The sequence below is a fragment of the Mercenaria mercenaria genome, chromosome 13 (genome assembly GCF_021730395.1).
Source record: "Mercenaria mercenaria strain notata chromosome 13, MADL_Memer_1, whole genome shotgun sequence".
Classification (NCBI taxonomy): Eukaryota; Metazoa; Mollusca; class Bivalvia; order Venerida; family Veneridae; genus Mercenaria; species Mercenaria mercenaria.
The window spans coordinates 73,227,987-73,249,680 of NC_069373.1; the positions used below are offsets into that span (position 1 = coordinate 73,227,987).

The window sequence follows — 21,694 nt, forward strand, 5'->3', positions numbered from 1 at the left end:
TTATACAAATTGCCGGTTTGTGCGATATATCCGGTCTACAACGGTTTTCAACACATGTTTATTGTGTTTGTAAGTAAAAGATTGAAAAATGAAACCGTGAAAATTAATTTAACTTCTTAAGTTTTGCAGTAAACACGTATTGTCATTGGTTCTTCTTCGGATATCGGGCAGTTTTGACTATTGGCCGGCAAACCATTTATAATGTGCATACAATAGTCTGCTTGAGCATTCTAGTATTTTTTTTATTTGTCAATCGTTTTTATTTATTCTTACAACAGTATTTTGATATATAAGATGTGTACATTTTCTTCTTATTTTCAGCAATATATGGATATGTCTTTTGGACAAGGAGATGACCAAGTGTCACTACTAAATGGAGAGTGTGCCACCAACACGATGAATATAGAATGAAGTTAGTGTTGGAAAAATATCAGATATGAAACATGTGTTAACACTGGAAAAGAGCACTACCTATATCTGTATTTTGATTGATGATGTCTTTGTATTTGGTGTTCTCGTAGTAATAGGGCAAGAGCTGTGCAGGGCACATTGAGATGCTGTGAAATAACTTTGTTAATTCAAGAATGCATTGTTAAGACAATTACTTAAAGTTTTTATTTTAAAATAATACCGTCTTATTAATATTGTTGTATTCTCTTACATTTAAACAACATCGTGCCTTCACATTGGTATTGTAATAATTTTGTATATAATAGAATCTTTGCTAAAATCTTTGCCCGTCTTTCAACGAAGTTGTATCATGCTTATGTGTAATATAGACTAAACTAAAACATATCTTATTAATTCACCTGAGCACGAAGTGCTCATTGTGAGCTGTAAGGATCGCTCGATATTCGTCGTCCTTTCGTCCTACGTCGTTTAAATAATTCTATTTCGTTAAAAATATGGTCTTTGGTGGGCGAGGCTAGTTTCCCCTGTATGACTATATGTAAAATTTGAAATTCTGTTTCTTTTAACTGAGCTCGGCTCGTAATAGAATAAGTATATAGCAATGTTCCTTTGATGACTTTTTACCAAATTTCTTCAAATGTTTCTGTATAATTTAAAAACATTGCCACCAAGTAGCGAGACTAGATTTCCTTATATGGTTATATGAATAACTTTAAAAACCTTCTCCTCTAAAATTGCTGGCACGGTTTCAAAAATGTTTCACAGCAATGTTCCTTGTGTGATACCATATTCTTTCAAGACAATTTATTAAAACCAGGCCTGCCTTGTGACAGGGATAGTTAACTTTTCTTTATATGTCTGTATGGAAAATTTTGAAAACCTTCACTTCGGAAACTGCCTGCTCAACTTGAAAATAATTTCACAATAATGTTCCTTGGGCGCAAAGGGGGTGAGATAAGTTTTTCCCTCATGGGTATTTGGTAAACTTTGAAAATATTCTCTTTTGAAACCGTTTGTCCGATTTCAAAATATTTTCAAAGCATATTTCCTCATTCCAAACTTTTCCAATCCAGCTGGGAATTTCAAGTGAGCGATCTAGGGTCATCATGACATTCTTGTTTAATACGAGTTTCGTTTACAATGGCTAAACTTGAAAACTAGCCAAAAGACGTCATAAATATATAGATATTCAAAAATGTATCTGCTATAAGTGCACCAAATCTGAATTTGTTACTCTGCACTTTAGGAAAGGGCTATGCATTCCGGTCCACGTAAACGACGTCTTCATACTAACTCTAGTTACGATATTTTTTCGTAATAACTTTCATTATTTTTCTTATTTATAAAATGTGCTCAACAACTTTTCCTATTCAAAAGCTGTATATATTTTGAATAAAAAGATTTTTCCTTTTTAAATAACACATCAATCTCTATTAATGTAAAATGTTTTAACAAAAAGCATGTAGATTTTTAAGATTTTGTCTTTCTTCTATGAGCAATATGCCTTATCTAATTATAAAATTATTGCTAATTGATTACTGAGATATCTTTTAAGATATGCTACCTAAAATCTTATTAGAAGTTTCTGTCGGAGTTTTTATATTATTCAAAGTTATGTTGAGATTTTCAGTTCTTGTGATGTCATTTTATGTCAGCCGACACATGCCACTTTGTTCGTCTCAGACTCGAATGATCATTGATCTTATTTTTTTAGGACACGTCAGTAGAATGTTATAAAGTACATCCACGGTGTTTATGTAATTTATATTGCAGATACTAAATTGCACATAATGGGACCAAGGCTGTAAAACTAGTCTGCATATTTATTAAGCACACCTCTATATCAATTGTATTCCAGAATTATTAGTATTAAGTATGGGCGGCGGTTACCGCCAAAATTAGTAAATATACAATCCATTCATAAACAAGTCAGTCAGTGCAGTGCATTTCAACGCCATCTAGTCTAAAACTCAGTTCCGTCGAATAAATTTGCATTCAACGCATTGTATTTTGAAACCATGTAACACAAAAAACTTCATTCCATCCATCTAAACATGGAACGATGCATTGAAAAACTTGTTGCGATGCACCGTACTATGAAATCATCCAACAAAACATGATACCATCCAGCTCAATGTGAAGCCGTTTAACACAATATGAGTACGTGCAGTGTAAAATGAAATGATTTATTACAACTTGACGCCGTCATATTGAAACCGCTTTGTGTAATTAAGAGCGGTGTGTAATAACTTGATGCCATGCAATCCAATGTGAAGACGTTTAATGCAACATGAGTTCGTGCAGTGTAAAATGAAACGATTCATTAAAGCTTGGTGCCGTCTAATGCATACTGAAACCGTGTTGTGTGATTTGGAGCGGCGTATCAAAATTTGATGCCATGCAGCCAAATATGAAGCCGTTTAACGAAACGCGAGTACGTGCATTGAAAAAGGTTAATAAGACTATCAGTTCATAAGTTTATAAGTTTGCCCTGTTATAGATATAGATTCTGGATCAGTTTTACATAAGAATATCTTAAAATTTGTCCTAAAACCGGCCTTGTGGTAAAATTCTAACATTTAATTTGACACTGTTCCTGCAATTTATCTGACTTATTTTCGTGAAACATCTTTCTTCTTAGTTTAAGCTTTGTCAGAAATATGCTTCGTGAAACAGACTCAGTAATAGAAATAATAATGACAAAATTAACAAACACTAAAAACAAAGAAAAATATCAAACAGGGAGTGCCACGCACCAAAAGCGCAGCCTCCTCAAAACGAACCCCCCAGCACGCAAACGCGTGCACCACACACACACTCAAAGCTTACACATCAGGACAAAACGAACAACACACACACACACACCCCAAAGCCAACACATAAGGACAAGACGAACAATAAGCATACACACACGCGCGCACACAAAGTCAACACACAAGGGCAAAACGAACAAACAAAGGAACACGGTGGGGCACCGCCTTGGAACGGTCAGTGGCAAAAACACCACTGGGGAGCTTAAACCGGTTTATGGTGCGCATCCAACCTCACTCTTACCCCCACCATGTTCCAAAGACATGGGACAGTGTAAATAAAAGTAATCCCCTCCAGGTGAATCTCTAACACACGTAATGGAAACAAAAAAGGCATGGCATGTAAAACACAAAAATGCTCGTGTATAAATATATAAAAAGCAAACCTTCAGAACCAAAAACGTATGTACTCAATGCCTTTTCAGAAGACAGAGCAACAAGAGAAACACCCTTAAGGGCCCGACGAAACAGGCCAGAAGACAAATATCAAAACAGTTCAGTCCTGGTAGGATTTAAAAACTGCTCATCATAGAGTCCTCCCCCTCTTCCGTCAGACGCAATCAAAGAGGGAAGCGTAGTGTCCAACTGTAAACGGGTTGAACACTAAACATGCGGTATGTCTCAAAACAGTTGGGTCGTAACCTCTTTTAATAAAACGTTTCAAATGCATATGGAAAATTACCATGACCCAAGATCTTACGAAGTTTGTAAACCACATCCCCATGAAAAACGGGTTTAGAAATACCTTCTCGCAGAAGTGGCTTTAAATTACTATTGAATTTTAAAACTAAATCAGTATTACGATAATAAAATTTAGTAAAATATTTACGCAATTTGTAATAACGGTAGCCTTGCTAAAGAAGTTTACTTGTAATATATTAATTACGTTCATTGAAATGCTTACATTGATATTATATGATTAATAATTAACTCTCCCGAGTTAATTATTAATCATATAATATCAATGTAAGCATGTTTATGTTTTTAGACAGTGCGTCTAAATTACATGTACTTCACTGTACAGTTCATGTTTGTTTGTTGTTTTTTCGGGGGTGAAGGGTGGATGTGTGTGTGTGGGTGGGGAGGGGGGAGATGTTATGCCATTTTTAAAAAGTATTTCATTTAAGGTGGACAGTCAGTTTCCTGGATTTTATACGACCTATAAGGGGATTTGTGAACCAAGCGAGCGTAGCTGATACTTGTGGAGATAAAGTTAATACTTGTATGAAATCGAGGAAACTGACTGTCCAACTTAAATGAAATACTGTTTAGAAACGGCATAAGATCTTCCGCCCCAACCCATCACTAAGAAGGAAGATGTTTCACGGAAATAAGTCAGATAAATCGCAGGAACAGTGTCAAATTAAATGTTAGAATTTTACCACAAGGTCGGTTTTAGGACAAATTTTAAGATATTCTTATGTAAAACTGATCCAGAATCTATATTTCTAACAGGGCAAACTTATGAACTGATAGTCTTATTAACCTTTTTCAATGCACGTACTCGCGTTTCGTTAAACGGCTTCATATTTGGCTGCATGGCATCAAATTTTGATACGCCGCTCCAAATCACATAACACGGTTTCAGTATGCATTAGACGGCGCCAAGCTTTAATGAATCGTTTCATTTTACACTGCACGAACTCATGTTGCATTAAACGTCTTCACATTGGACTGCATGGCATCAAGTTATTATACACCGCTCTTAATTACACAAAGCGGTTTCAATATGCATTAGATGGCGTCAAGTTGTAATAAATCATTTCATTTTACACTGCACGTACTCATGTTGTGTTAAACGGCTTCACATTGAGCTGGATGGTATCATGTTTTGTTGGATGATTTCATAGTACGGTGCATCGCAACAAGTTTTTCAATGCATCGTTCCATGTTTAGATGGATGGAATATAGTTTTGTGTTAAATGGTTTCAAAATACAATGCGTTGAATGCAAATTTATTGGACGGGATGGAGTTTTAGACTAGACGGCGTTGAAATGCACTGCACTGACTGACTTGTTTATGAATGGATTGTATATTTACTAATTTTGGCGGTAACCGCCGCCCATAATTAAGGTTTGATATACCTTTCTGTTCCTTAAAAAACTCTATCTATCTTTATTCGACGGGGTGCATTTAACATTTTAGGCTGTTAAAGTTCTAAAATGAACTGGTCTGTCATTCAATTTTGGCAATACCTTTTACTATTCAAAGGGGTGTTCACTTAAATTTTACTGACTAAATAGCGAACAGTGCAGACCATGATCAGCCTGCATGGACGCAAATGCAGAATCCCTTGCAGCGGGCAAGCTAAAGGTTAAACACTCTGTTTCATATATAATGAATTATTTCTAATTAAGATTTAATTGTTACTGAAAATTAATAATCCATCTAGTACGGCACGAATAAACATGTTTTGTTTTGTTTCATTCTCCTTTGTTCCACTTCTTTTACCAAGAAGATCTGTTAAGTGGTCCATTATAAAAAGTGTTTGTGTCATGACTTAAATGTATTACAAGACATCTGGGCACAAAATGTAGCAGCGTGATAAAATACATTTTTGACGAATAAAAGCTTGATGTGCATCTGCTACAGTGCATTATATTGAACTTTACTTTCATATAATTGGCATTCAGTACGAAATTTGAAAACATAACTGCTGTTATTTTGGAGATTTCAGTTAATAATAATAAGACAAATTAAAAGTCTTGTTCATTCTGTCCAAGTGGCTTTTTCCTTTTAAGATACAAATTCCAAACACGTTTGTGTTTTACAAGATTTTTGATCTATACTAAAGAAAATTTCTAACTAAACTAGTCATACCATTGGCTGTTAGAACTTGTTAGAACTGATTAAGTGAACCTAAAGTTTGCATAGAACAATTATATCATGTTGGGCATTATATTGCAATATCTTAAATACGTTTCGTTGCAAATTGACGTCACAATATCTTGAAATAAATTGCACATCACTGCCATTTTTTGTAAATGTGATAACTTCACAACAGGAAATAGTAAATGTTGAAAATTGATTATTTCTACCAAAAAATTATTTATCTTTTATTGTAATAATGTACTGAATATTTACCAGCCAGGAATGATGGTTTAAGTTATCTTAAATTAAAACTTATTATGATAAGCAAAGTTGTGAATGTATTACAGAATAGATCCGTGTAAATTCTATAATGTCTAAACTACTCAAAAGCCAACGGTGTTTGTTTATATTGTCAACTATTATACAAGAATTGTTTATTTTACAGTCTATAAACCTCTGTGATTTTGTTTGAAATGTCTGTGTTTCATACGTTTGTGACAATGTGGATATATATAGGATAGGCTAACATTTAGCTCATTAGGCACAGTTCAGCATTATGTAACGTGGGCGCGTCATTAAAACTCCATGTGTTTGGTGATAGAAATCTATCTGCCAGCTCCGTTAGGCAACTTAAAAGATATTCAGTGTCTATTTTTCACTTAAATATTGTTTTCTTTAGTTATTTACTTTAAAAGTAGAAAACCCTTATCAGATGTATTCACCTTTACTAAATATATAAACTTGAAAATAATGCAACTGTCTCCCACAGACTGTCTGTAGGTGGATTCCCTACGTCATTTTCTGTATTGGTTTGAACGCTACAGTGTCTTCTTACGTTATGCTGTATCTTCCATAGCCTACACAATTAATTTGTACAACTGAAAAATGCATCATAGTACAAAATACCTTTACCGACTGCAAAAAATTCAGGGAGACTGGTCGTAAAATCAATCATCATTATTTCAAATACAAAATGGAATCAAAAGACTTGGATGTTTTATTAATAGTTTGTATATCAAATCATATGGACATAAAATATATTATTCAGTATACTATTTTTACAACTTCGCTCATCTCAACAAGGATGTTAAACAAAAATGTGTTAAAAGAAAAATAAGTATTAATGACTTGCGAATGTTATTTGTCTTGATAAAGAAGAATAAAGCCTAGACTTGGTATAGGTCAATTGATATTGCCTGTGATTTAATGGCAGCTCGTGAGTAAATTTCTTAAAACGGCAACGTTTCTATTTTTCTTAATATAAAGTATGATATAAACACGTTTGACATGTTAAATACATTGTAATTCCAAATAATGTCTTAAAATCAGCGTACAATGCAAATATCTCGGAAGCACCTATACATTTTATTTTACCATATTATAAACCATATGTTTATTTACGTCTGTGAGAAGCGGACTTCGGTTTACCGAAAAAATACTATGAAGATCGGCCAGATCAAAATGATGCAAAATCGCGAGTGGCGAAAATGCAAACGTCTACATACAACTTTGTTCTAAATCGTAACCTTTCTGGAATTTTGACTGGTTCGGATAATATGCTTACGATTCAGGTCGCAAAAAAAATGAAACCGTCACCCATTCTGCGTTTCATGATGACACATGGGTTGAATTTTGCAGTCAGTAAGCGGATAAGTTATCGGGAGAAGAAGCTCTTACTGGTTTGTTTAGTTACTACTGATTTTAAAAATGATTTTATTTCTTAATTTCCTAGAAATAAACAAGTCGGCGAAACCTTAAATTGTATTTTCTTGTAGTTTTTGAAATCGAAAGTAGATCGTCTTTGACGGAACGAAACAATTTTTTTTTTTATGAAATGATTTAAATAAGAGGTATTTTCACCGTAAACTTCAATGTCAGATACTGCCAACTGCTGCTAAACTGTCTTCGTATCATAACAATTTGTAAAGCATATTGTTGAAACTGGAGATTTTGGCAGTATTTAGAAAAGTGTAATTGTATCCGGATATAATATTTTGGATTAATGTGAAGCTGTGTTATGAAATTTTAACATTCAAGTAACAGACATGACAGATATTATTGTAACAGAAATGATTCTAGAATTTATTATTATAACACATACATAGAATCTATATCAGACTTATATTCTAGTCCTGAGGCATGACCTGAAAGTAAAAGTATGAAGTGACAGTCATTCATACTTTGGATACTGTAATACTAAAAAGAATCTAGGTAATATTTAGAAATTTAAACATATAATTTTCAGTTAGAAAACGCACCAAAGGCTGTATCAAGGGTCTACATTTTAAAAATTTTCTTGTGGTGATACCCCAAACCCTACTTGCAGGAGGAGGTATCCTCCAACACCCTCCCCCCATATTGCCACTTTACAGTTTGATACATTTGCCCTTTTACCAGCTGCCACAATGCCCATTTCAACATCTGACTGCAATTCAAAGCGGTAAGGAACACCCCGCCCCACACCCACCCTACTACCGACCACGTAAAAATGGCTCAAACATTCTTCAGCCCAGTCTGGGCCTGTCTGTCTACATGAATCAAAATGGCTCAAACATTCTTCAGCCCAGTCTGTGCCTGTCTACAAATGGATAATTGAAAGTGCATGGGCTTGGGGACTACTGATATGGTTTTGAAGGGGTTAACAGGTCTGAAATAGAATAAATGATGGTTTTATCTAAAACAGAACTGCATTTATTAATATTGGTTATCTTTTCCGAAATTGGTAGCTAGTCCATTTTACACCCTTAGTTTCAAAATGCGCAATTTTCCTGTTAGTGTAAACATTCATGACACTATATTATTGACACTCAGCAACATTTACATATCTTTAAACGCAAAAGTAAGTATACTTTAAATTCACATCACTTATAATATGATTGAACAATACCTAATGTATGACACGGTTATCGCCAGGCCCTTTATCTGTAAAATATCTCAACAGTCCTTTCGTCCATCCGTTACAAATTGTATGTGGCAATCTGCGCTATAAAATTTCAATATATAAATTGTCAGTTTTAAATTTTATCATGTGCGAATATATACTAGCCGATAATTGCCTGCTTTGGTAATGCCGGAGGCAAATGTTTACTGGAAAAATATATATAGTTATGGGCAGTATCTTAGAGTCAGCTTTCAAATTGTAGTTTGTACTTTCAACATTTTTGTTTTTGCGAACCACTCTTCAATTTTAGAGAAATATATTGGGTTTAAATACTTGTATAATGTCAAAGTTTTACTAGGCATCGATTGAATGTCCATTTCCTTAATATTTATTGTAACAAAATCTCTGTTCAGTTGGGAAAAAACAACTAAAAACAAACTGAAACTGGACTATACTACCAGTACATCGATCATTAGCCGACTCTCAGGCCCTTCAGGCCTTTGATTATGTGTCGAATTTCTAAGTATATTCTGAAGTTTTGATAAATCAGGATATGACACATATAATCAAATTCTACGTTGTAGAATTTTTATCCGAACGTGCACAATTACCTTAACGTTCGTTATTTTTTTCTTTTTTTTGAGTGGATGATATATACCTTTGTACTGTATCATTATTGCAGAAATAATTCATTTCAAAAAATCATCTTAAAAAATGCTTATGGCGTAACAGGTGTACATTAATAAATTAACACAGGCGGATGCGGCTTAATGGGTCATTTTGTATTGTTGTAATTATTGCTTAAACAAAACATGTTTTTCCTCTTCGTATCGAATTTTTATTATGGATGCATTGTTCTCACTCAATTTATTGTTATTTTATATTAAATTCATTTTTGATAGTCTTTGTGTCTTTTGTCTACATTTCTAAAAAGTACCTGAAAGAAGATCTTTTAGGAGCATGAAATGCAACAAAGCAAAATCATAGCCAAACTAGTTTTGATTGAGTCTATTTCTTAGAGGCAAAAGTGCAACATCCCTAATATGCCCCAGCACATGGCTACTTTCATACTTGGAACTTTACTTACATAAAAAAAAATTGTACGAATAGAGTCAGAAATGATAACAACGTTCAAGACTTAGAAGGTCGCCACAATGCAGGTAAAGACTTCTGTTGTGACAGTTGATTAAATATATTTGATTTTCCGTTTGTTGGCATAGAAAGCAACCAAATAAAGTAATAGCAGACTACCCGGAGTCTGCACCTGGGATGAAATTACAGTACAACACTCTCGAGCCAGTAGTACTGGCTGATCCACTTATCAATAATTAAAACTCAGTCACATGTTTACGTGAAAGCTGTACACCTAGAAATGGCTTATTGATTTGAAAACATAAATAGTAACGTAAATCAAAATGAAACTTATGTCAATTTTACACCATACCACTTTCCAAGTAATTATAGTTGAAGCGTGTATATATCATATGTCATCTTTACTAGTGTTGAAGTTACTGTGAAAATGTACCCAACTAATGGCCATATATTCCCTTTATTAGTGCTGTCAGTTTCTATTCAGTTGTCGTCGTCAAAGAAAATATTTCCATAAAAATCCACGCTTTTCTTATCTGATATCAGCGTCTAGACGGTCCTCCCTGAACGAATACCGACGATTAATATTCAGCAACAAATGCATGCCAAAATATTTCTGAACATTAAGAAATATAAATCAAATTTCGACTGATTAACGATCATCCACATTTATCATTCCCTTTCAGACAATGGAATAACAGCAATTTATCACAATGTTACCGTAGCGTGATTATGATACTAAATACACATTTAACTTGCCCATAAAATCATTGTGTGTGTTATAATGTAAGTTAAATGAATGCATACCACAATAAAAATAACTCATTATAGTAAAAATAATGTTAAGCAAGATCCTTTTGAATATTAATAGAACACAACCACGAAGCATTATAGAGGACTCGGTTTGAATGAGTCTGTTCATGAGAGATATTGAAATGTGCAACACCTCCAATGTCCTCACGCTCACTCTACTACCGGCTTGAGTGGAATAATACTGCAGTGAATTTGAATGGACTACGTTATCCCAAAGGATCAGAAAAATGACAACATTGAATCCAAGTATGGGGATACTGTTTTACAGCCACAACACAGCACTTAAGTTAATAATCAGTAAGACAATCCTTTGGAAGTGTAGAACACAACAAAACAAAGTCTTAGTCTGTTCATAAGATTTACTAATGCAGCAACCCTCACTTCCCGGTAGCAACGACTTAAGTGAAATTGTATTACAGTAAAATTTAATGGACTGCATGATGCCAAAGGACCAAAAAATATAACAACACTGAATCCAAGAGCGGGGAGACATTTTACAGCGGCACACAACTCTTAACCCTTATCATGCTAAACACGACTGATTCTGCCTTTGCGACCAGTGTAGATCATGATCAGCCTGCACATCCATGCAGTCTGATCATGATCTGCACTGTTCGCCATTCAGTCAGTATTATTTTGGTAGACACCCCTTTGAACAGTTAATGGCACTGTCCAGATTGAAAGATGGACAAGTTCATTGTAGAAATTTAGCAGGGTAAGGGTTAAAAACTGCTGCTGTGACAGAAGCATAGAACGCTACCAAGCAAAATAATAGCAAACATCGATTTTAGAAGTGCAACGCTCCTCGAAACTCGCAGCAGAAGATAAACGTTTTATTTTCTAATAATTTTAAATTAAAAAAGCCGACTTTCATTCGTTAAAATTTTTCAAACATAGGATCTTGTTATTAAACGGATAAAAATTGATAAAAATGCAGTTCATAATACTTTTGAAAACTCACGTATGACTAGCCAGACCTATATCGTACGTGACTCACCTGCGATTAGAATTTAGGCTTGTCCTGCGTGCAAGTAACAAAGTTTCGGACAAAAAAACCTGTTATTATCATAATGAAGATATTGGCTTCTACAATTTTATAGAATAACTCCGGAACATGGGGAAACTTCTTACGCACAACTCGATTTGCTTGTAATATCTTTCATATTTCAAGTACTTTTCGAAAAAAAAATGTATTTGAAATTAACATATTCAAATTGCATTGTAATTAAACAAGGTTATAATATTTTTAATTTTGCAACCTCAACTCAGTCTTAAAAAGTCACTAAATTACACATAACTGTATATTACTAACAAACGAATGAATTTCGTTATAAGGCAGAAAAATCAGACCAAAACAAACTGCCATATCTAGGAAAAATATGTCTTGATATTTGATCATATATCAGAAATATTTGAATATCTACTACTCTGTAGAAGAGGTGGAAAATTAAACAAAATTTCATCATTGCATAACTTGACTTTGTTGAAATTTCATTATTTTATTTAGAGCATATTTTTCTGAACGGGTGAAAATTTTTCAAAATGTGCAACTTGTGGTATTGAAATATTGTAAAACAAAACAACAAAAAGAATACCAAGGGGGCGTTAGCAGTTTCGAGTAGCAGATGTGTTAGACTAGCTCCTAAACTATGATATATCTTTTTCTAACACTTTTATGATTCAATGTTGTTAACTGAGCCAGTCTATATCCTATGTCCATAATCATATAATAATCTTAACATCGTTCCTCTAATAAAATCTCTAGTATAGTCTGGCTTTTGACTCTACGAAATTCAACATAACAAAAAGAGGGACAATCTATAAATATCTATATTATCAGTCTAGTGGCTAGTATATAGATGTGTTTATGAACATTGCCTAGACAAGAATCTCTATGTAGGCTTTATTTTCAAAAATTAAAGGGCCATAACTCAGTGGAAAATTTTTCTACTACAAAACCAGTGATATGCATAACAAGGCTTGGTACTGGTCATTTCTATGAAGTTTAACTGAAATCTACCAACAGTAGAAAAGTAGGTTTGGCAAATTGTATTCAAATATGAATTTTAAGAGGCCATAAATTCGTAATAAATAAACTTTACAAACTATATGCTAGCGAAGCGTAAATGTTTTACAGTTTACATAATCGCGTTTGATATACATTTCAATGTCAAACTGTGTCAAAAATGTAGGCCGCCACTAAAATGCACCCTACAAGGCCAACGATAGTGTAAATGTTTAAGGGCGAATGATTGTAATTTTATTGCAATCCTTAAGCGTTTTTATTTCTTTTCGAATTGGCATTATAGTTTGACGACATGACAGACGAAGTACTTCACATTCTAATCAGCAAAATAAATGTTTTGAAATAGTCATACTAATGTTAATAGTAAATTAGCAATTATTATAAAAATAATATTGTCAGTATAAAATGTGGAGTAAAAACCACTACACTATAAAACTTAACAGACAAAACAATAACAACCACAACAACATAAAGCGGTATTGACAAAGGGGACATAACTAATCTGATTGAGTGGTAAGAAACAAATGTTAATACTGCGCGCCTTACAAATGCAATGAAAAAAGCAAAGGAGGTGAAGTGAAACTAAAGATATTTGCAGTGTTATATAATTGTTAAGGTACGTGTAAAGTGTTTGGCTATCTCCCCGTAGGAGAAGGTTTTGTTTTAGACACGTACAATACATTCCGACTAGTACGGACCAAATATCATATAATATAAATATGTCTAATATAAATAATAATTGATAACGCGCGAAATCTCTCTCTCTCTCTCTCCTTTTCTATCTAGATTACTTGTATTTTTACATAAATTTAGTTACAGAGTCAAAAATAAATTCATGTTTCATAAGATAACTGAAAGAAAATCTGTTTCAGTTTAATATTAAAATATCTTTCACGAGTGAACACCAGATGTAATATTTTCACGAGTTGAAGAGCCATGAGAGAAAATGTAAGATATGGTGTTTCATGAGAAGATATTTTGATCTTACATGTAAAACAAACAAATTTTCTTTTTATTTCATGTTTTGATTAAATACATGTATACTGATTTTATAGTTTCTTGTCGGTGAAAATATATTTTATGTTTTTCTCTGTGAAAGTATCAGATATATTTCACTCTCATATTTCGAAAATTCACTGAAAAACATGCTATAAAATATATTAATGCAAAGAACGGTGACCTCTCCTGGAAGTCCTTCCTACTTCTCCTCAACAATAAATATAAGTCGAAAATAGAAAAACATCAATTGCAAGGATGTAAACATTTTGCATGAACCTTAAACCAGAGCGACGAGAACTCAAAACTAAAACACGTATGTGCATAATCATTATGTCATTTATCTTAAGTTAGTTCTGCACATTCGGATCGATATATTTTCTACAATGTAGAATTTAATTAAACTCTGATTTTTCAAAACTTAAGAATATACTTAGAAATGTCAGTAAATAAAAAAAAGATAGGGCCGTGTGCTTGATTTTTTGCTAGACTGATTTGAAAAATTTGGACCTCACGCAATTTTTCATAATGGGAGTCTATGGGAAAATCATAACTTTCATAACATTTTCGAGAACAGAATTTTTCTACGATGTAGATTTTTATGAAACTTCTCACATTTGTAAATAACCACATGTCCTTTAATGTGGTGAAATAAAATGTATAGGTTGAGAAGGTGGGTCTAGTGGTAACACGATTGACTGTCAATCCAGAGGTCTGGGGTTCGAATCCCGGTCCAGGCACTGGAAATTTCTGAGATGCTCTCGAGTGTCTCCCACCTAACTTAGAGGCCTGTACTGGTTCTTCCCAAGAAAGACGGCTTCGCGTGTATCGGTGCTATACACCGGCCACATTAAAGAACCAGACTGTCTGTTCGCAAAGAGCTAGGCTAAGTTAGCCGGACTAGTTTTTTCTCTCTATCTGTTCTGGGGGCTTTATCTCACTCTCCCTCTGGTCAGATCGCTCTGTGTCTGTACAAGTAGAGGATGAATTTCGCGCTCTGCCTTTACTATATGTAAAGCGCCTTTGAACGTGTTTATCATGAAAAGGGCGCTACATAAATCTGGTATAATAATAATAATAATAATATAGGTCCGTATGCTTATTTTTTGAGATTTTTGACCATGATTAAAATGAACCGCACATTCACGCTAATTTTAAAATAGGAAAAGTGGAAACTCCACAGGTCGCTCAACACGACAAAAATGAAAATGTTGCAGGCTCGGTTTGATTGAGCCTGTTCATGGACGGTAGTGGAAATGCATGCTACCGTCCACGCCCTCTAGCAGAACTCAATATTTACACATGCTACAAGTACAATAATCAATTTAGAAACATCCGCAGATGTATTCATAAGGCGGTGCACATGGAACCTTCAATGATACACTAGCGTGTAATTCCATGAAAGTTTAGCTTTTAAAAAAGTTAGAAAGTGGCTCGCTTAGCTCTTGTTCTAACAGGGCAGTTATGAAGCACAGTGATATGCCAGTGGAAATTATAGGGTCTGTGATGCCTGGATAGGTCAGTGGTAGAACGTTTATTGTGGGTACACAGGTTATGTGTTCAATGCCTGAACGCGAGCATTTTACCAGAAATTCCCTTGCTTTTTGCTTAGAATTAAAAAGAAAACCAACTTCCTCTCTCTTGTACATTCATGGCGATGGATAACATATAGCGTAAGTTACAGCTATGGCGATGAGAAATCATGTCTTGCACATCTAATTTAACGAGAAGAGCCGAAAAGGAAGGAAGGGAAAAAAACGAAAAATTAAACAAGAAGAACCGAAAAGGAACGAAGGGTACTGTATTCTGTGTTGATAACGCCTTGAAATTTGCCTTATTACTATTTCAGATCTTGTCTACATAGTTCTAAGGCGTATATTCATTCATTTTTTCCAGAAAAGGAGCAATCTGAATCTTTCTGCATAATTTCAACAACTACAATAAGGGACAGGCAATCGATGCATTTTCTACTTGCATAGATTGGTCCTTTGCGTGTCATTGAGCTTCTTTGTGTTCATTAATATAAGATGGTTGTGGTCTATGTGGATTACATGACTTTTTCGTAAACCAGCTTTCGATTGGTCACTTTTTGTAAGCCTGCTTTCGATTGGACACTTCTCGTAAAGGAAATGCTATTTTGTTTTCTTGGTTGCTGGCTTGCATTTGTAATGAAAGTAAAAAGCTGAGAGCCAGGTTTAGGAGATGTTCTGCCTTTTAGGTAGATTTAATAGTAAAATCCTGTCGTAATACTGGCTGTCGAGACGAGCCAGCAAAAGCGGCGTACGGTCCCCAGTTAAAATAATGGGTTTGCTCTAAACGAGAAAACAATGGGCAGAACTAAACAAACTGGAATTTAGAAAGGGGAAAGTATACACTGCCATACCTGCGGAAGACAAGAGGTAGCATAATTAATATTTCAAGTATATGTGGAACACATGCACAAGCATTACAGTGTACATAATGCTACTCAAAGGTATGGAATACGATACAGTTCTTGCTGATTAATAACAAATAAGTATTTTATCTCACTAACATTTTGTTCTTCATATCTAGTGCGTCCTTTTCAATCACTGGTGAATTTTCATTGACCATAGTTATATTTCCAAATACCGTACAACATACAAAACCTGCAAACCAAATTTCACATTGTATCTCTTTTGTCATAGGAAGTTCTTCACTCATGAAAAGTCTATAAAAGCTACAGACGAATCTGTCTTTTTCACAGGGAGTCTATCATTATTGATGTCATTGTTTTTTCTTCATAGGTCATAGGCATAAGTTCTATCCTGAACAAAGGACTTTTAGCTATTGACAAATCTATATTTTTTTCACAGGATGCAGCTCTAGCCTTAACAAAAGCATTAGCTATTGATGAATCGAAACATGGTGTTTGAGTTAATAGGTAGGTCTATCTAAATAATATTGATACGTTCACGACAATAATAATCATTGGCACAAAAGAAAGATTTATGTAATAGTGCTGCTAATTGTCTACTGGACTACAATGTTAAAATAACTGATATTTGGCTCATTATGAATAATAATTATAGAGAACAATGTTAATAAAAGAACAGATATTAATAATTGGTGACAATTATGCCAGATGGTATTAGAGTAAGTATTTGTAACAATTACTGATGGCAAAGTCTCTTTCATTAGAATTTAGAAGAAATGTTAAACAGTTTGTAACTCTTATCCTCAGATCAGCAACAACATTTAGAATTTTTTTTTAAAGAAGTCTGATTAAAATGCAAAATGGCCATTGAAGTCTACAAAAGTGTAAAAAGTAAGTAACTATTGTACGTATTGGCAATAGAACTTAAATAAAATGTTAATATAACTAATAATTAAAATATTATATGTATAAGTAAATTTCACATAATTGTAACCGAAACTAATTACGATTACAATTTTCTGTTTTGTAATATCCTGCTTTTCTTTCAAAGCGTAGTTCCTAGCCCTATCAACACTTCTTTACTATAAAGGTGGATCGCATCTGATGAAGAGAAACGAAAAACTATTGAAAGTTGTCCGGTAAGTAAGGTGTCAAGGGATGTGGCATGGGAATCTGGTTGCTTTTGTTTAGTCTTGTTTCAGTCCGGGTTAGTTTTCAGTGAGAGTCTTTCCCATCTCTGACTTCAAGTTTTTTAGTTCTGCCCATTTGTTTTATTTCTTTTAGGGCAAACCAATCATTTTAATTTTAACAGGAGACCATACGCCACTTTTCACAGATTGGCACTCTGTGTATAATTGAATGTTCCAGGTGAACCGCCGTATGAATAAATCTGCAGGGTGTGTCTCTAAATCATATTTTGGTACTTGTAACACGTACATAGTTTCAAAGTTTCACGAGGCCTTCATTACTAGATGGTCACTGATCCTAAAGCGCTCACCTATGTAAAAGGGTTCAAGCGTGTTTGTATAACGTATTGGTACAAATACAGAGTTACATGTCACACTCAGGAGTGTGGCCATTTTTGAACCTAGGGAAAAAACTTAAACAATTAAAGTATAGACTCAAACCCTTAAATCACCCACTACATACATATAGGGAAAAGTGACCACACACCCAAGTGGTCGTTTTTGACAAATTATAATAGTTTGAAAATCTTGGTAGAAGGTCACACAATGACCATTTGTGTGAAATTATTTTAAAATCGGACCGGCAGTTTCATACAAGAAATTTGTTTATGTTTCCATTATACACATATAGGGAAAAGTGACAACGCCCTCTGGCGGCAGTGAGTTTTGACGAATCAATATAATTTGAACAATCTTTGTAGAAGGTCACTCACTCAAGGACCATTTGTGTGAAATTATATTAAAATCGGGCCAGCATTTTCACACAAGAAGACTTTTAAAGTTTCCATTATATACACACGGAGAAAAGTGATCACGCCCCTGGCGGCCATGCTTTTTTAACGAATCGAAATAGTTTAAACAATCTTCGTACTAAGAGGAGATGTTGTTTGAAGATTTTTCTATCTTTAGCTCTAGCAGCCCCTATTTGCAACAAAGAGACACCGTGTAAACAAATTTGGTAGAGGACTACCCAAGAAACAGTCAGGCCAAGTTTCATCGAAATCCATTGAATGGTGTTGGAGTAAATGTCATTTAAAAAAAATTGTTGACGATGGACGAACGTACGACGGACAACGAACACAGCGTGATCAAAATAGCTCAGGTGAGATAATTACAGTAAAAGTATATACGTTTCAAACCACAATAAATAAACGTTTCAAATGGATGAAATTTACAGGATCAAGTGCTGTTAAACTGAAGCGATGAAATGTCTTCTACTCGGGTTACCTTTTGAGCCAACAAAGGCATCCATCTAGTGATCTGAAGGAAGCAAATTTATTGAAAATTAATTTTCACGAGTAACTTCTATATTTCTTTCCTTCTGTTATCTTAATAATGCGTTAATACCCCAGTCACACATACGGCGCGGATAGCTACGTCTAGCTACGGACAGAAACGTAGTAATCTGTATCGATCCGTACCTGAGCCGTACCTCAGAGTAGTCATTCGTATTAATCCGTACCAAAACGTGGTCAAAACGTATCCAAACTTATTCCAAACTTGCAAGTTTCTCCAACTTTTGAACATGCACAAAAGTCTGAGCGAACCGTAGCCATTTCAGCGTGACTTTAGTCCAACTTGGCTGGAACTTATTTATCCGTAGTTAAACGTACTTAAACGTAGTTATCCGTGCTGTTACATACCTCGCCGTAGCCGGACGTAGTTATCCGAGGCTGCTCGTACTTAAGCATAGTTCAACGTAGTTTACCGCAGACCCGTCCGTGCGCTGGGCAAGTTGCAAGACGCAGTAAAACGTAATTCAACGTAGTACCTCGTACCTATCCGTACTTTTTCGCGTCCTGTATCGTTTTGTTTGTTTCCTGTTTCTCACCATTTTCCCCGTACTGAGACGTACTGCTCCGTATATACACCCACAGACTAATCCTATCCGCACCGTACCTCAACGCACGGACATATCTGTATGTGTGACTGTAGCTTAAGTGATAATAGATCAGTTGAAGATCTTTTGGAAGCAATGAACGCAACCAAGCAAAAAAAAAAAAAGCAACAAAACAAAAAACACAGCAAACTCGATTTTTTTTGTGAGAGGTAAGAACATGTGCAACACTCCTCATACCCGCTAGGACTGACCCTCGCGAGTCAGTTTTTATGCTGACGACTTAAATAGACCCAAAAATCTAAGTGACCAGAAAACATTAAAATATATAAATTATATCAAGTGCACGGCACTGAAAGACTGCTTTTGTGATAGTTTTATTAAATCTATAGAAAACCCTTTGAAAAGAATAGAATGCAAACATACTTGATTTGATTTAGTCTTATCGCGAGAGGTTATGAAATGTGCAACTTCCTATCGCACCCCCTACCCTGGCACTTACTGAAGAGAAGCTAACATGCAGATTATGCTAGATACATGATCTCCACGGTCCATAAGGACCAGAAAATATAACAATCCATTAAGCAAAATCCTAATCTTCTATCTATAATCAATAATATGATAAAAGAATATTTTTCATGCTGTAGGTGGCTTTCTCCTTCTGTAAGTATTTTAGTTTGTGTTGTCTTGTTTTGGCTGTAGTAGAAATGTGTCATGATTTGTCCTATAGGTCTGTAAAATAGAAATGTTTGGGCAGGTTAAAGATGGACAACCATTTTAAGAATTTGCGTTTCTTACATTTAGCCAGAGGACAATTTTTACACAAAATTTGTCATACTGAAGAATTGGGCAAAAATCGATTCTATTATCATTCCTTGTTTATTGAGATCAACGCTATACCTTGTTGTCTCCCTTCGACCGTCTAGCTAAATATCGATCACTATCGGATATTTTTTAGCGAGTGTTCAGATCGTTATGGTTCGGCTATCTCCGCTTATCGTATCACGGGAGGTGCCGATCATAAAAAAAAACAAGGATTATAGATTTGAGATCTCCTGTAAAAACGTTGTGAGACGGGTGATTTATTTTACACCAATTTTAAGTACCGGTAAAACAACAACAGCAAATATAGTCATCATCTTGGTTTAATTCTGTTTTTCAATAATGTAAAATACGGAACGGAAAAAAAGAAGACACTACGTTATTTATTCTTTTATTCTGCATAGTCAAAGAGCTATAAAAAAGTGTTTATACTTCTTTGGCATAGTATATGAAAATATGATCAACACTATATTATCTTCTTTATAATTTACATTAAAGAAACTGACACATAAAAACAGATATAAATGCACACAATCATGTATATTAGGCGAGCATAACATACATGTACATGAAACTACTATTATCTTAAAAAATAGAAAGCAGGGAAAAAAAATAGAGTGGGCAGACCAATGCTCGGCGTAAAAACTACATATTTTAAATCTAAAAACTGATTTAACATCAACATACCGTACTTCTTTATCGTCAGCTTGTAGAACAATCTGCGAGTATTCAACCATATTGTTTACATATTTCTAGTCGCATGGTGACGTAATAGGCGGGAGCTAAAAATAGTACCAGTAAAACCTGTGCGGTTCGTGCGGAAGTATACCAACGCTCGGCGTACGGCATATTAATCTGCAGGTTGTAATTGTGAACTATTTATGCATTAAAGTGAATTTTTTTTTTCTCCCAAATTGCGCCCGCAGGCTACTTTTTAAAACCCGTTTACCAGAAAGTCTGTTTTAATGAGAGTAGAACACAGAACAGAACAGAACAGAACAGAACATATATTTTATTTTTTAGGATTTGAACTTTACAGCTCCTCATCCATAACATGAACATATAAACTAATGTCAAGGTCAGAATAAACAATATACAGTTTTTTTTCAAGCATAAAACATGTATAAGCTACATAGATAGTATGTGGTTACGCCTCTTATAAAGAGGGTAATATAATATATAGATAGAACATGACAACTACGAACTCAGTATTACAGATCGAACTATGCATCCAGAATGTAGCTGATTATTGTTTAGTTAAATCCATACATTGCGGCCCCAGCTACATCTGTGGAACAAGTCCGATCCCGAACACTAAGCAAAGAAAGCAACAAAGCGATTATTACAAACTCATGAAATGCATATATACATACTAGCGTAATAGTAACAAATAACACTGCATGTAAATTTCATAAAAGCAACAGTTGCAAATTCCCATTCCTACTGGGTAAGTGTATTGAGCCTAATTTTCAATGCACATCGGATGAAACATGTCAGTTTTTTTAGCACAGTGTAATCTTGTGAATTAAACAATGACAATAATTTGTAAACATTCGGTCTAATATAAACATTTGTAGACAAATAACGTTTTCGAATAACTTTGTATTTATCGCAT

General features: G+C 34.5%; 1 protein-coding gene across 1 annotated transcript in view; it reads left to right on the top strand.

Annotated features, from left to right (window-relative positions):
* The window catches only part of LOC123528975 (myoblast growth factor receptor egl-15-like), a 142,847-nt gene extending 140,539 nt beyond the window's left edge, over positions 1 to 2,308 (top strand). Inside the window, exon 21 of the mRNA XM_045309097.2 lies at positions 322 to 2,308. The gene's annotated coding sequence lies outside the window, so the exon portion shown is untranslated. The remainder of the gene's footprint in view (positions 1 to 321) is intronic.
* The last annotated feature ends 19,386 nt before the right edge of the window (positions 2,309 to 21,694 follow it).